We start from the raw sequence: 18,049 nt of genomic DNA, 5'->3' as shown, positions 1-18,049 counted from the left end.
TGCCTGGCACCTGACAGATACTCAATAAATACTTGATGATAAATGAATAAAGGAAATGCCTCCCATTCCAGGGCTTTTTGCTACATATCACATCACTTTGTACTCAACACTTAACCAGAAGAATTTTACTCTTCAGAATCCTTGGATTTGCCCAGCAAAAAAAGAACATCCTTAGTGTCCCGAATGTGATTTCCAAACACTATTTCTCATTAAAAGCAACTGGGGGGCAGCCCCGGTGGCCCAGTGGTTTAGCGCCGCCTTTGGCCCAGGGTGTGATCCTGGAGACCTGGGATCAAGTCCCACGTCGGGCTCCCTGAATGGAGCCTGCTTCTCCCTCTGCCTGTGTCTCTGCCTCTCTCTCTGTGTCTGTCATAAATGAATAAAAATATCTTAAAAAAAAAAAAAAAGCAAGGGGGGTACCTTGGAGAAAGGTACCATGGCTGATACAAAAGTACAACAGCTGATTCCAAGTCTGAAGCATGAAATAAATGTAGAAGATGAGCCAGAATATTTGTTGTGAGTAAAGTATCTATCAGACACTACGAGTCGTATCAAAAGAACTTAGTAGCCAACCTTAAAAAGTTCTAACCAACCAAAAATTGAGCAAACTGAAATATCAGTAATAATAATAAATGCAATGTATTAAGACATCAAATACGCTTAAATCTATGAATTCAAAAGGGCACTTAAAATAAACCACCGTTGTGGGGTGCCTGTTGGGCTCAGTTGGTGGAACATGCAACTCTTAATCTTGGGGTTGTGACTTCAAGCCCTACATTGTGTGTAGAGATTACTTAAAAATAAAATCTTCAAAACAAAAAAAAAAACACAACTAACTGGTCACTGTTTAAGAATGCTAGTGGATCAATTATTTTGTTTTTTGTTTTTTCAAGTTTTTTTTTTAATTTAAATTTTAGGTAATTAACATACAGTGCAATATTAGTTTCTGGAGAATTCAGCAATTGATCATTTACATACAACACCCAGTGCTTATCATAACAAGTACCCTCCATAATATCCATCACCCATCCAGCTCAACCCCTACCCACTTTCCTCCATCAACCTTCAGTTTGTTCTCCATTGTTGAGTCTCTTACGGCTTTTTTCCCTTCTCTCCTTTTTTTCTTTTCCCCGTTCCTACATGTTCATTTGTTTCCTTTCTTAAATTCCACATATGAGTGAAATCATATGGTATTTGGTGGATGAACAGGTAAATAAAAAAGAATCAAGCTTGTATTCCACTCTTCCAATAAAAGCTTACATTACAGGGTAACCAAATAGGTGAAGAGAAGTTTCTCTTTAAAGAATTATTCCAGGACAGCCCGGGTGGCTCAGTGGTTTAGTGCCGCCTTCGGCCCAGGACCTGATCCTGGAGACCCAGGACTGAGTCCCACGTCGGGCTCCCTGCATGGAGCCTGCTTCTCCCTCTGCCTGTGTCTCTGCCTCTCTCTCTCTCTCTCTCTCTCTCTCTCTGTGTCTCTCATGAATAAATAAATAAAATCTTAAAAAAAAAAAAAAGTTCAAAACTTATAAAAAAAAATAAAGAATTATTCCAACTAATAAATGTAAAACAAATGACAGAATTAGAATATCACCATTTTGTGTAACACCTATGGAGAGATTTTGATATCTAACAAACTACACATGTGATCCAGCATTCCCAATTCTATCAATTCATTCTAGTGTTATACTTCCAATTAAAAAAAAGTAAATATGCATTACATCTTTCATTGCAACACTGTTTAAATTTGCAAAACACTGGAATCTACTTAATGACTAACACAGGACACTTCCTGAATAAACTCTGATATGCATACATATAATTAAAAAAAAAAAAGACAGAAACTATCTATGGACCAGGAACAGAACAACTTCAAAGAAATAATGTTAAGTAGAAAAAAGCATACAAGAGTTATAAACAGTATGCTACTTTTTTGTGTATTAAAGAAGAAAATATTTTATATACCTGTTTATGTTTGTAGAGTGACACAAGGATAAATTAGAATCTAATCCAAAGTGGTTACATACAGATGGGTTGGGAACAAGGTAGAAGGGCTAAGGGAAAGAGTGACATTTTTTAAACTATATCTTTTTGTATCTCTTTGACGTACACAACTGAGTAAACATTAAATTTTTTAAAAGATTTTATTTATTTATTTATGAGAGACACACGCGGGGCGGGGTGGGGGGTGCAGGCAGAGACATAGACAGGGAAAAGCAGGCTCCCCATGGGGAGCCCGATATGGGACTTGATCCCAGGACACAGGATCATGGCCTAAGCCAAAGGCAGACACTCAACCACTGAGCCACCCAGGTGCCCTAAACATTTTTTTTTTTAAGTATTTTTTAGGATTTTATTTATTTATTCATTCATAAGAGACAGAATGAGAGAGAGAGGCAGAGACACAGGCAGAGGGAGAAGCAGGCTCCATGCAGGGAGCCTGATGTGGGAGTCGATCCTGGGACTCCAGGATCAGGCCCTGGGCTGAAGGCGGTGCTAAACCGCTGAGCCACCGGGCTGCCCTAAACATTTTTTTAATTAGCAATAATCACGCCTCGGATAAACCCCATTGGCTGCAATAATGCCACTGCACAAAGCTGAAATATTTGTTTAAAGTAAAATAAAATCGTTAAGAATGGAGGATCCTAAAAAACTGAATCCCAAATATAAAAAAAGGACTCTACTATATATGAAATGACCTTAATGAGAATGAAAACATCAAAATTTGTGGGATGTAACTGACACAGGTTTTCATGATCATATTAGAAAAGAAAAAAGTTTAGGGACCATCTGAGTAGCTCAGTCAGTTGAGCAGCCAACTCCTGATTTCAGCTCAGGTCATGATCTCAGGGCCTGGGACTGAGCTTTACATTGAGCTTGAGCTTAGCATGCAGTCTGCTTAAGATTCTCTCCCTCTCCCTCTCTTCTTCCCCTGCTCTAACAAATAAATCTTAAAAAAAAAAAAAAAAAGTTTAAAATGATGCAAGCTTCACACTTAAAGAAGCTAGAAAATGAAGAGTGAAATTAACCCAAAGCAAAGAGAAATAAATACGAAGAACGGAAATTAACAAAAAGAAGATGCCATATAAAAGAAAAAAATTAAAGAACAGAAATCAACAAAAAGAAGATGGCATATAAAAGAAAAAAATTAAAGAAGCAAAAAAATTGGTTCTATGAAAAAATTAAAATTTATAAAAATCTAACTAGATTAAGGAAAAAAGAGAAAACACAAATTAACAATATCATGAATAACACAAGGGATATATACTACAGATTCTACAGTCATGAAAAGAATAATAAGGGAATACTGTGGACAATTATGTATCAACAAATCTGACAACTTGGATCATGCATTCTCAAAAGGGATGACCTCATCTCCAAATGGACAAAAATTGGTTCTTGGAGGTCAGAAAATCATAACTCTCTTTATGTATAAAAGAAAGATATACAAGGGTGCCTGGGTGGCTTAGTTGGTTGTGTTTGAGTCTGGATTTCAGTTCAGGTCTCGATCTCAGAGTTATAAGCTCAAGCCCCCTGCACAGGGCTCCACACTGAGCATGGAGTCTACTTAAAAAAACAACAACAAAACAAAACACACACAGATACACAATCAGTGCATAAATGGGATCTACAGCATTATCTGTGGTATTAAAATTTCATGGGCACAGGTGGTTAGGAAAAAAATGTCTAAAAAGGATCCTTTGAGGAACAACAAAAAGATTGAAACATTGATTTTGCTGAAACAAAATTACTGAAACTATACTAATTATGAAAAATGACACAAGAAGAAACACAAAGTCTGAATAGTCTTATCTCTATTAAGGAAATTGAATTTGTTATTATAAAACTTTTCCTTAAAGAAAATCCCAAAACTATCTGACATTCATCACTGGTGAATTCTATCAAACAATAAAGAAAAAATTAATACCAAACTAATTCAGAAAATAAGACATCAATTCTACCCAAATTGATTTATAGAATCAACACAATCCCAATCAAAATCTCAACAAGCTTGTTTAATGAAATGTAACAGAAAAATCAGAAATAGATCCATAATGGATTTTCAACAAGGACAAGCTTTTCAACAAATAGTGCTACAACTAGATATCCATGAAAAAACTTATCTTCAACCCTTATCTCATACTATATATAGAAACTAACTCAAAATGAATCACACATCTAAATATAAAAGCTAAAACTGGGCAGCCAGGTGGCTCAGCGGTTTAGCACCACCTTCAGCCCAAGGTGTGATCCTGGAGACCCGGGATCAAGTTCCACGTTGGGCTCCCTGCATAGAGCCTGCTTCTCCCTCTGCCTATGTCTTTGCCTCTCTCTGTGTCTCTCATGAATAAATAAATAAAATCTTAAAAAAAAAAAAGAGCTAAAACTATAAAAATTCTAGAAGAAAACATAAGTGAAAATCTTTATAATCTTAAGGTAGTCCAAGATTTCTTGGACAAGACCTAGAAAGAAAAAAACATAAAACAAACAAAAAAAATGGACGTCATCAAAATTTAAATCTTAAGAAAAAGGTAAGCCACAAAATGGCACATATTTACAATATACATACGTACATATAAGTAATCTGACAAAAGACTAATATCCAAAACTGATAAAGAATTCCTACAAGTTAATAAGAAAACAAGCAATCTAATTTTTAAAATAATGAGCAAGAGATCTAAACAGATCCTTCACAGAAGAAAATATCAGAATGACCAATAAGCACATGAAAAGACCATTAGTCAAGAGGAAAATGCAAATTAAAATGAGATAGTAGGGGGATGCCTGCGTGACTCAGTGACTGAGCGTCTGCCTTTGGCTCAAGGCAGGATTCCAGGGTCCTGGGATCGAGTCCTGCATCAGGCTCCCTGTAAGGAGCCTGCTTCTTCCTCTGCCTGTGTCTCTGCCTCTCTGTGTGTCTCTCATGAAAAAATAAATAAAATCTTTAAAAAAAAAAAAAAAGAGAGAGATAGGACAGGCACCTGGGTGGTTCAGTCAGTTAAGCAGTTAAGCATCTGACTTCAACTCCAGTTGTGAGCTCAGGGTTCTAGGATCAAGCCCAGCGTCAGACTCCATGCTTGGTAAGTGGTCTGCTTCTCCCTCTCCCTCTGCCCCTCCCCTTGTTCATGTTCTGTCACACTCTCTCTCAAATTAATAATTTTTGTCAAACAATAAAATGAGATAGTACTACACACCACTAAAATAGCTAAAGTGAAATAGACATTCCTATCGAAGTCACTAAATCATAAAAAAAATTGATTACATCTTTTATGTTCAATTTAAGAGAACCAAGAACCATATAATGCAAAAGACATAAATCTGAGTTCTTTTTAATTCTCTGCTTCTCAAAATACCCTATTGCCTAAAAGTTCTGGAGAGATGAAGCTTTGCTACATTAACTGACATTCTCCAGACTCTTCCCTCTTGCTCCACCATTAGAACAAAAATTAATGTAGTAACACAATGTGCTTCTGTTTTTCTGACACACAAGTAGGAAGCTCTAGAAGCAGTCTTCCTAGGTTTAAATCTTGATTTTTGCTTCTTTAGTTGTCTAGACTTCAGCAGGTTAATTATCTTGCATAGCTGGATAATAGTGGTGGTCTTTGATAATCTCCCTCTCCCTTTTTACTTTGCTTCTTTTAATCTGCTATGAACATACATGTAGATGAATTATACTCTTCACTTTAGGGATTCTCATGTAAATACCATGATTCTATAATGCTTGTTTTGGGTCACACATATATAAACTTTTTTTTTTTTTAAGATTTTTTTATTTATTCATTCATAGAGACAGAGAGAGAGAGGCAGAGACACAGGCAGAGGGAGAAGCAGGCATCATACAGAGAGCCTGACGTGGAACTCGATCCAGGGCCTCCAGGATCACGCCCTGGGCTGCAGGTGGTGCTAAACCGCTGCGCCACCGGGGCTGCCCCACATATATAAACTTGATGTAAAAATATTTACAGCTGTTAAGAGGATTAATTTAATACATGTAAGAGAGAATAGTGCTTGGCACATACAAATATCCAAAATTATTAATTACTATTAATTAATAATTAAATTACATATTGTCATTATGTATTATTTAAAGAAATCCAATTCAGATTCTTTTATGTATATATTACTCATAGCATATAATCATATAACTTGACAAAGCCACCATTACATATTTAATTTAAACCATAATCAGAATTAGTTACTGTCATTCACTACTATTGTCTCTTATTTTCATATATCAACCATGATCGGAGACTAAAGTCCAAAACATCACTGTTGATTAAGATTCATTTTACTTGATCTCTCTGCTATATAAGAACCCAACCATTAGTAGAAAAGGAAAAAGAGCTTTTCCCCGGATCATGTACCTTAAAGGAAAATAACAGCAAGTGTCAACCTTAGAATCTTCAACTGAATTGACCTGCTCAGCTTATTAAATGATTCTGCTGAGCTAAACACACAGTAGCACACAATTTGTGAGACTGATTATGCTGATCATAATTTATGACGATTAACGTCTCCCAGCATTCAGGTTAGCCTCCCACTGAGATGTATAAACAGGCTGTTAACAAATTAGATCACAAAATTAGATCGTACCCACCAAGAGAATCCGTATAATCTGGGGGTATTTGAAATGGCCGAAAGGGAACATTTCATAAAACAAAAAAACAAACAAGATAAATTATTTTCCCACCCAAATCTTTTCCTAAGAACTTGCTTTTCCAAATCAGATAGAGCTCTGCAACTGCAGTAAAGCTAATATATCTGTATGTTGCCAGTTACAGTATAAATTTGTAAAACATATTTGAAAGGCACCATGTCATAACCCTTATATATGTGCATTCTCAGACAAAGTGATACCACTTTTGGGAATTAACCCTAGGCAGTCACTGAAGAGCAATGCTATACACAAAAAGATGTCCACTATACTATCATCTAAAGGAACACTGACTTAAATGCCTTCAAAAAAAAAAAAAAAAAAAGGCAATGGTTAAGTAAATTATAGCATGTTAACTCAAGAAACTCAGATGTTGTTATCAAAATGCTAATCACAAAAACATAAAAATGATAAACTGAATAATGCCCAAATGAAAACATAATGGGGACGATACAACCAATTTCTGATTCTACAACTTGGAAGTTGCCACTCTGTCCTAATGAGAAGTAAAAAGCTGAAGAGACTAAAAAAAATCAACAACTCTTTTTCAATCCACAAAAAAGGGAGGATACAGGGCAAACTACTGCACCAAGACAAAGAGATCAACAGGAGAATACAGGGAGTAATGGTGTATCAGAGCAGAGATTCAAAAGCAGAAGCTGCCACTGTCAGGGTAAAAAAACAATAAACTGACAAATTAGTGGAGGCTCAGTGCATATAAGTCTGAGCATTAAAAACTCCACAGAAACTCAGTAACAGCAAACCCCCACATTTTTGTTAAGTTTTCTTTTCAAGAGCACAACTAGGTTCTCACAATAAATAAATAAATTTCCACTTGACTACCACAGAGGGAGGGAAAAGGAACTATTTTGAAATATGCCAAAACACTTGGTTCTTTTTAAGAAGGTATGCCCTAGGTCAAAATAGGTCATCGAAGCCTACACTGACAGGGTATTATCAGTACTGAACTGATCTGAAAAAGGGGAAATACCAAATTCCAAACTTCTCTAGCCACCCTGTCCCACATAGAGGAAGAGCAGGGGGCATTAAAGGGGGGGGGGCACTGAGAAACACTTGTGAAGTTCACAGCCCATAGACACAGACACTAAATGACTGACACCTAACAACAGAACTGCAAAATACATTCCCTACCCTCATACCTTACTAACATATTAATTACCAAAAACCTATGTATAACAGTTTCTTTCTATGTACATCATGTCCAGTTCTCAAGCAAAAATTAACAAGGCATTCTAAAAGAAAAAAAAAAAAACCACAAAAGAGGGGTTTTGTCTTTGTTTTGTCTTTGAAGAGACAAAGTAAGCATCAGAACCAGACACGGCAGAGATATTGGAATTCTCAGACTAGAAATTTAAAACAACTATGATTAGAGGTGCCTGGGTGGCTTAGTCAGTTAAGTGTCCAACTCTTGATTTCAGCTCAGGTCATGGTCTCAGGGTTGTGAGCTCAAGCCCTATGTAGAGGCTTTGTGCTAGGCGTGGAGTTTGCTTGAGATTCTCTCTCTCCCTTTTCCTCTGTCTTTCCTGCCCACCCTCTCTAAAAAGAAAAAAAAAACTAATTTAAATTTTTAAAATAATTTATTTTAAATAAATAAATAAAACAACTATGATTAATATGCTAAGGGCTCTCATGGATAAAGTAGAGAACATGCACGGACAGATGGACAATACAAATAGAGATGGGAATCCGAAAGAACCAAGAAATGCTAGAGATCAAAAACACTAAAACAAAATTGAAGAATGCCTTTGTTGGGCTTATTAGTAAACTAGACACAACTGAGTATATATCAAAGAAACCTCCAAAACTAAAAAGAAAACAGAGACTGAAAAGAATAAAACAGAATATCCAAGAACTATGCGACAATCACAAAAGAAGTAACAAACACATAATACAACTACCTACCATAAAGAAAAAAGAAAGGAGAAAAAGAAACATGCAAAACAGTAAAGGACTCAAAATCTTCCCAAATTAATGTCAGGTACCAAAACACAGGTCCAGAAAGCTCAACAAAAAAACGAAAACCCACCTTACACTTAAAGACATACCATTTTCAAACTACAGAAAATCTAAGATAAAGGAAAAATCCTAAAAGAAGTGATGGTGGTGGGGATACCTTAACTATACAGAAATAAAGATAAGAATTACATCTGACTTCTCAAAAATGATGCAAGCAAAAAGAGAGTGAAATACTTAGTATTGAAAGAAAAAAATCTACCAATACAGAATTCTTTACCCTGTGAATTATTCTTCAAAATTGAAGGAGAAATAGACTTTCTTAAACAAAAACTAAGGCAATTTGTTGCCAATAGACCTGCTTTGCAAGAAATGTTGAAAGAAGTTCCTTAGACACAGGTCAGAAACTCAGATATACATAAATAAAGGAAGAATATTAAAGAAGGAATACTTAAGGGATATGTTGAGTCTCCCATTGGGCTGCGCTTCAGGAAGCCTCCTTCTCCCTCTGCCTGTGTCTCTGCCTCTCTCTCTGGGTCTCTCATGAACACATACATACATACATACATACATAAATAAATGGAATATTTTTAAAAATAAAAAAGGAATACACGAAGGTAGAATAAAAACTTATTTTTCTTATTTTTTGAAGATTTTATTTATTCATTCATGAGAGACACACAGAGAGAGGCAGAGACACAGGCAGAGGGAGAAGCAGGCTCCCTGCAGGGAACCCTATGCGGGACTCGACTGGGATCACAACCTGAGCTGAAGGCAGATGGTCAACCACTGAGCCACCCAGGCATCCCTATTTTTCTTATTCTTAATTTAACAGAAAACTGTTCAAAAAACTAATACTAACAATGTATCTGTTTGTGTATGTTTGTGTATCTTATTTTTATACAGGTGTCTGCATTTGTGAAATGACAACGATATAAGAAATGAGAGGAATTAGCATTATTTTCTTATTATAAAGTACACATAATACTTATGAATTACAGTGCTATTTGAGAATGGATTTGGATTAGTTGTAAATGTATATTGCAAACTCTAGGGCAATCGCTAAAAATTGTAAAAAAAAAAAAAAAAGAATTCTAACTGAAATAAATATTAAAAAAAGAGAGAATGTAATCACATAAGATACTCAGTTAAAACCATAAAAGGCGGGATCCCTGGGTGGCGCAGCGGTTTGGAGCCTGCCTTTGGCCCGGGGCGCGATCCTGGAGACTTGGGATCGAATCCCACTTCGGGCTCCCTGCATGGAGCCTGCTTCTCCCTCTGCCTGTGTCTCTGCCTCTCTGTCTCTCTCTGTGTGACTATCATGAATAAATAAATAAATAAAATCTTTAAAAAAAAAAAAAAAAAAACATAAAAGGCAGGGGCACCTGGGTGGCTCAGCAATTGGGCATCTGCCTTTGGCTTGGGGCGTGATCCCAGGGTCTGAGATCAAGTCTCACATCAGGCTCCTTGCGGGGAGCCTGCTTCTCCCTCTGCCTGTGTCTCTGCCTCTCTCTGTGTGTCATGAATAAATAAAATCTTTAAAAATAAACAAATATAAAGGCAAATACAGATTTAAAAAGATGGTACAGTATAGGGAATATAGTCAATAATAATGTTGTATAGTAACAGATGGTGACCACCTTTATTGTGGTAAGCACTGAGTAATGTAAAGAATTGTTGAACAATTAGGAGGAGAGGAGATTCCCCCCTCTCCTCTTCCCCCCTCTCCTCTGCCCCAACCTTGGGTGTAAGCGACACGAAGAAATAATAATAATTTAAGATTCACAAAAAAAAAATTGTTGAACAAAAAAGAATTGCTGGATCAATATGCTGTACACTTAAAACTAACAGAACATTATATGTTAATTATACTTCAATAAACAAAACAATAAAATGAAGGATAAAAATCATCATCTTAAAAGAAAATGCACCTGACAAAATTGAACATCATTCATGATAAAAGCTCACAACAAAGTAGATTTAGAGGGCAAATACCTCAACATAATAAAGACCATGAGGCACCTGGGTGGCTCAGTTAGTTAAGCATCCAACTCCTGATTTTGGCTCAGGTCATGATATCAGGGCCTGGGATCCAGCCCCACATCAGGTTCTGCATTCAGCAAGGAGTATGTCTGAGATTCTCACCCTCCCCCCACTTGCATGCTCTCTCTAAATAAATCTTTTAAAAAGCATAATGAAGACCATATATGGAAAACAAAAGTAAATGGGGGTGCCTGGATGGCTCAGTTGGTCAAGTATCTGCCTTCAGCTCAGGTCATGAACCCAGTGTCCTAGGATCAAACCCCACTTCTGGCTTCCCACTCAGTGAAGCCCCACTTCTCCCTCCCTCTCAGCCTGCCCCTCTCCCTGCTCTCTCTCATCCTCTCTCTCAAATAAATAAAATCTTTTTTTTTAAAAAAGTAAATGGACAAATATATCACAATAACACTAATCAAAAGAAAGATGGAGAGGGGCACCTGGGTGACTCAGACAGTTAAGCATCCTACTCTTAATTTTGGCTCCGGTCATGATCTCGAGGTCATGGGACAGAGCCCTTAGATGGTTCTAAGCAGGGAGTCCACTTGAGATTCTCTATCTTCATCTGATCCTTCTGCAATCATGCACAGAACACACACACACTCTCAAAAACAAATATATCTTTAAAAAATAGAAAAAAAAAAAAAAAAAAGAGGGACACCTGGGTGGCTCAGTGGTTGAACATCTGCCTTTGGCTGGGGATGTGATTCTGGTTCCAGGGATCAAGTTCCGCATTGGGCTCCCTGCAGGGAGCCTGCTTCTCCCTCTGCCTATGTCTCCGCGTCTCTCTCTCTTTCATGAATAAATAAAAACTTTTTTAAAATAATAATAAATAAATAAAAAAAAGAAAGAGTAGGAGTAACTACATTAATTTCAGAAAGAGCCAATTTCAGAGCAAGGAAAGTTAACAGGTATAAAGAAGGGCATTACATGATAATAAAGAGGTCAATTTTCTTGTGCCCCTCTTTTTTTTTTAAGATTTTATTTATCCATTCATGAGAGACACAGAGAGAGAGAGAGAGAGAGAGAGAGAGAGAGAGGCAGAGGGAGAAGCAGGCTCCATGCAGGGAGCCCAATGTGGGACTCGATCCCAAGTTTCCAGGATCTGACCCTGGGCCAAAGGCAGCGCTAAACTGCTGAGCCACCTGGGCTGCCCAAGAGGTCATTTTTCCAAGAAGACATAGCAATCCTTAACATGTAAATGCCATTATGTAAAGCAAAAACTTATAGAGCTACAAGGAGAAATACATGAATCCACTATCATATTTTAAAACTTCAACATCTCTATCAGAAATAGACTGATCCAGCAGGCAGAAAAGCAAGCAGTAAGGGTATAACTGGACTTAACAACATCAATCAAATGGATGTAACTGACATCCATAGGTTATTCCAACCAATACCAAGCTCACATAAAACATTGTGGTCTGTCACCAAATGTGGTCTGTCAAGACACATAAAATACACCTTAAAAATTTTAAATAAAAATTAGGCAATGTCTACTCTCATACTACAATTAAATTAATCTAGAAATCAGTAACAAAAAGGTAACGAGAAAATCCAAAAACTCATGGAGATTAAACAACACACTTCTAGATAACACATGGATCCAAGAAATTGCAAGTGGAAAAAATAAAAACACAGCTTATCAAAATTTGTGGGATTCAGCAAAAGCAGTGCTGAAAGGGAACTTTCTAGCCCTGAATAGACGTATTAAGTAGAAGAAAGACCTTCACCAAAAAGATATACAGATAGCAAATAAGCTTATGAAAAGATATTACACATCATATATCATCAGGGAAATGAAACTTAAAACAACAATGAGATATTATATACATCTAATAGAAATACCGGTGGTTGTAAGAGATTAGCAAGGGGATGAATAGGGAGGGCACAAAAAATTTTTAGGACAGTGAAAATGTATGATACCATAATGATGGATACATGTCATTATGTATTTGTTAAAACCCACAGAATGGTAACACCAAATGGTAACACCAAATGATAACACCAAATGTGAACCTCAATATAAACTATGGACTTAGGGTGATTATGTCACTGAATGTTCATCGACTATAACAAATGTTCCACTCTGCCAGAGGCAGCTCTACACGTATGAGGTAAGGGGGTAAACGGAAAATCAGTTTCTTCACTCAATTTTGCTCTGAACCGAAAACTAAAAAACTAAAGTCTTAATAAAACAAAATTGGGAATTTTCAAAAGCTAATAAAAGACTACAAATCACAGATACAAAAAGATTATTAAAAATACATGTATTTGGGACGCATGGGTGGCTCAGCAGTTAAGCATCTGCCTTCTGCTCAGGGAGTGATCCCAGTCCAGGAACTAAGCTCCACATAGGGTTCCCTGCGAAGAGCCTACTTCTCCTTCCACCTATGTCTCTGCCTCTCTATCTCTCATGAATAAATAAAATCTTTAAAAAAATATGTACATATATATGTGTGTGTGTATATGTAGGATAAAAATCATGATCATCTTAAAAGAAAATGCTCCTGACAAAATTCAACATCATTCATGATAAAAACTCACAACAAAGTAGATTTAGAGAGGAAATACTTCAACATAATAAAGACCATGAAGAGCCTGGGTGGCTCAGTTAGTTAAGCATCCAACCCTTGATTAATTCTTGATACATATATATATGTGTGAGTATATATATATATATATATTCCATTTACCCCACCCAAAAAAATCCACACCTAAACATTATATTCAAACTGGTAATTAAAATATATATATATATTGAAGACAGTCACCAATAAAGACAGGTTACAAACAGAAGAATAAAGTTAGAATTATCATCATCTTCTCATTAAAAATTCTGCAGCCAGAAGACAATGGAGTGACAGACTGAAAATGCTAAAAGAAAAAACTGTCAAACCAGAACTCTATAATAAGGGGAATATTTTTAAAAAATGAAGAAGATTCAGGACACCTGGGTGGCTCAGTAGTTGAGAATCTGCCTTCAGCTTAGGGTAAAATCCCAGGGTCCTGGGATCGAGTCCCACATCAGGCTCCTTGCAAGGAGCCTCCTTCTCCTTCTGCCTATGTCTCTGCCTCTCTGTGTCTCTCATGATTAAATAAATTAAATATTTCAAAGAAAAAAAAAAAAAAAAGAAGTCCAACTCTCCCTCTTTGCAGATGACATGATACCGTATAAAGAAAACCCAAAAGACTCCACCCTAAGACTGCTAGAACTCATACAGCAATTCACCAATGTGGCCGGATACAAAGTCAATTCACAGAAATCAGTGGCATTTCTATACACAATGAGACTGAAGAAAGAGAAATTAAAGAATCAATCCCATCTACCATTGCACCCAAAAGCATAAGGTACCTAGGAATAAACCTAACCAAAGAGGTAATGAATCTATACCTAAAAAAACTACAGAACACTTCTGAAAGAAATTGAGGAAGACACAAAGAGATGGAAAAACATTCCATGCTCATGGATTGGAGGAATATATATTGTGAAAATGTCTATGCTATCCAGGGCAATTTACACATTCAATGCAATCCCTATCAAAATACCATGGACTTTCTTCACAGAGTTGGAACAAATAATCTTAAGATTTGTGTGGAATCAGAAAAGACCCCGAATAGCCAGAGGAATACTGAAAGAGAAAATCAATGCGGGGGGCATCACAATGCCGGATTTCAAGCTGTATTACAAAGCTGTGATCCTCAAGACAGTATGGTACTAGCACAAAAAGACACACAGATCAATGGAACAGAATAGAGAATCCAGAAGTGGACCCTCAACATTATGATCAACCAATATTCAACAAAGCAGGAAAGACTATCCACTGGAAAAAGGACAGTCTCTTCAATAAATGGTGCTGGGAAAATTGGACAGCCACATGTAGAAGAATGAAACTAGACCATTCTCTTACACAATACACAAAGATACATTCAAAATGGATGAAAGATCTAAATGTGAGACAAGAATCCATCAAAATCCTAGAGGAGAACACAGGCAAACACCCTTTTTGAACTTGGCCACAGCAACTTCTTGCAAGATACCTCTATGAAGGCAAGGGAAACAAAAGCAAAAATGAACTGTTGGGACTTAATCAGAATAAAAAGCTTCTGCATAGCAAAGAAACAGTCAACAAAACTAAAAGACAACCTATAGAATGGGAGAAGGTATTTGCAAATGACATATCAGATAAAGGGCTAATATCCAAGATCTATAAAGAACTTATTAAACTCAACAGCAAAGAAACAAACAATCCAATCATGAAATGGGCAAAAGACATGAACAGAGATTTCACCAAAGAAGACGTACACATGGCCAACACGCACATGAGAAAATGCTCCACATCCCTTGGCATCAGGGAAATACAAATCAAAACCACAATGAGGTACCACCTCACACCAGCAAGAATGGTGAAAATTAACAAGACAGGTAACAACAAATGTTGAAGAATGTGGAGAAAGGGGAACCCTCTTGCACTGTTGGTGGGAAAGTGAACTGGTACAGCCACTCTAGAAAACAGTGTGAAGGTTCCTCAAAGAGTTAAAAATGGAGCTACGCTACAACCCACAACCCAGGAATTACACTACTGGGTATCTACCCCAAAGATACAGATGTAGTGAAAGGCCGGGACACCTGCACCCCAATGTTCATAGCAGCAATGTCCACAATAACCAAACTGAGGAAGAACCCACAATGCCCTTCAACAGATGAATAGGTAAAGAAGATGTGGTATATATATACAATGGAATATTACTCAGCCATCAGAAAGGACAAATACCCACCATTTCCTTTGATGTGAATGGAACTTGAGGGTATTATGCTCAGTGAAATAAGTCAATCAGAAAAGACAATCATAATTTGGTTTCACTCCTACAGGGAATATAAGAAATAGTGAAAGGGATTATAAAGGAAGGAGGAGAACTGAGTGGAAAAAATTGGAGAGGGAGACAAATCATGAGAGACTCCTAACTCTGGGAAACAAAGGGCAGAAGGAGAGGTGGGCAGGGGGTTGGGGTAACTGGGTGATGGGCACTAAGGAGGGCACTTGATGGGGTGAGCACTGGGTTTTATAGTGTATGTTGGCAAATCAAACTTAAATAAAAACAAATGGAAAAAAAAAGAGAGAGAAAGATCTTGAATCAAACCTAAACTTCCACCTTAAGACACAGGAAGAAAAGAGCCACCTAAACCTAAAGAAAGCAGAAGGAAGGAAGGAAGGAAGGAAGGAAGGGAGGGAGGGAGGGAGGGAGGGAGGGAGGGAGGGAGGAAGGAAGGAAGGAAAGAAGAAATCAATAGAAAAACAGGAAATTTTATTTTAAAAACTAGGTTGCTAATTGACAAACTATGACTTAGATTAAGCAGGGGGAGGAAAAAGATTCAGACAACTAAAAGTAGGAATGTCCATGGAGACATTACAAAAATAAAAAGTACTATAATGGAATCTATGAAAAACTATATGCCACTTGATTCACTAACTTAGATGAAACACACAAATTCCTAAAATGACACAAACTACCAAAACTGACTCAAGAAAAGAAAATCTGAATAGAATACGACAGGTAAGAGATTGAATCAGTAATCAAAACCTAACCACAGGGGTAGCCCTGGTGGCGCAGCGGTTTATCGCCGCCTGCAGCCCGGGGTGTGATCCTGGAGACCCAGGATCGAGTCCCACATGGGGCTCCCTGCATGGAGCCTGCTTCTCCCTCTGCCTGTGTCTCTGCCTCTCTCGTCGCTCTCTCTGAATGAATAAATAAATAAATCTTTAAAAAAAAAAAACAAAACAAAACCTAACCACAAAGAAAGGCCTAGACCCAGATGGCTTCACTGGTGAATTCTGTCAAACAGTTAAAGAAAAATTAATACCAACTCTTCCAAAAATTAATGGAGGAAACAATGTGCAACTCATTCCCTGAGGCCAATTTTAGCCTAATACCAAATCCAGATAAAGACATAACCAGGAAACTACAGATCAGTATCTCTTATGAATGTAGATGCAAAAATCCTCAATATAACACTATCAAAACAAATCCTGCAACATATAGAAAGTATTCTACACTATGACAAAGTAGAATTATCCCAGGAATGCAAGGCTAGTTTAACATAAGAAAATCAATTAATATACCACATCAACAAAGTAAAACATGAAACCCAAATGATCATATCAATAGACACAGAAAAAAAAATACCAAAATTCAACACCTCTTTCATGATAAAAAAAATTTTAAATGGCTAACATAGCAGGTTTTTTGTGAATTTTATAATAAAACAATTTAATGAGCAAAGGATATGAATCAACTTTTCCAAAAAAAACATACAAAAAAAAACACCATACAAATGGCCAATATACATGCAAAAAGATGGCCAACATCATTAGTCATTAGAGAAATGTAAATCAAAACCACAATGAGATATAATTTCATACCCATTAGAATGAATTAGAATGTCTATACTGTAAAAAAAAAAAAAAAAAGAAAAAGAAAAAAGTGTTGGCAAGGATGTGAAGGAACTGGAACCTTTATACGATGGTGGTGGATATGTAAAACGGGGAGCCACTTTAGGAAACTGTGGAAGCTTCTCAAATAATTAAATACTGAGTTTCCATATGACCTAGGAATTCTACTCCTAGGCATAAACCCAAGAGAAATGAAAACATATGTCCACACAAAAACTTGCACGGAAATGTTCACAGCAATTCTGGTCTTATGAGCCAGAGTAGAAACAATCTAAATGTCCATCAAGTGATAAATGACTGAACAAAATATGGCACAGCAATATAATGGAATATTACTTAGTAATAAAGGAATTAAGTACTATGATGCCAAAACATGGATGAATGTGAAAACATTAAGCTAGGTCAAAGAAGCTAGTCACAAAAGATATATGTTATATGATTTTATTTACAGGGAATGTCCAGAATAGGCAAATCTAGAGGGACAGAAAGTAAATTAGTGGTTGCTGTGGCAACAGTTGCACAACTCTTAATACTAAAACCCATTATATATTTTAAATAATAAAGGTATGTATGATCAATGAATTGTACTATATATGAGTTATATCTCAATAAAATTGTTGCCATAAAAATGGGAGCAATAAAGACTTTCTCAGACAAACAAAAACAGAGGATTAATTGGCAACCAATCTATATTACAAAAGTGATAAAGGAAGCTTTCCTTTTTTTTTTTTTAAGATTTTATTTATTTACTCATGAGACACACAGAGAGAGGGGCACAGACACAGGCAGAGGGAGAAGCAGGCTCCATGCAGGGAGCCTGATGTGGGACTTGATCCCAGGTCTCCAGGATCACGCCCTGGGGGCACTAAACCACTGAGCCACCTGGGATGCCCTAAAGGAAGCTTTCCAACAGAGAGCAGATGAGCCTGGA

General features: G+C 36.9%; 1 protein-coding gene and 1 pseudogene across 6 annotated transcripts in view; both read right to left on the bottom strand.

Annotated features, from left to right (window-relative positions):
• UIMC1 (ubiquitin interaction motif containing 1) overlaps positions 1 to 18,049 on the bottom strand; it is a 129,166-nt gene that overhangs the window by 58,526 nt on the left and 52,591 nt on the right. The gene's annotated exons all lie outside the window — the stretch shown is intronic.
• On the bottom strand, positions 2,524 to 2,599 carry LOC144313120 (U4 spliceosomal RNA; annotated as a pseudogene).

Source organism: Canis aureus, chromosome 4 (assembly GCF_053574225.1).
Source record: "Canis aureus isolate CA01 chromosome 4, VMU_Caureus_v.1.0, whole genome shotgun sequence".
Taxonomy (NCBI): Eukaryota; Metazoa; Chordata; class Mammalia; order Carnivora; family Canidae; genus Canis; species Canis aureus.
Note: the sequence above shows the minus strand (reverse complement) of the source record. Positions and strands in the feature narration are given on the sequence as shown.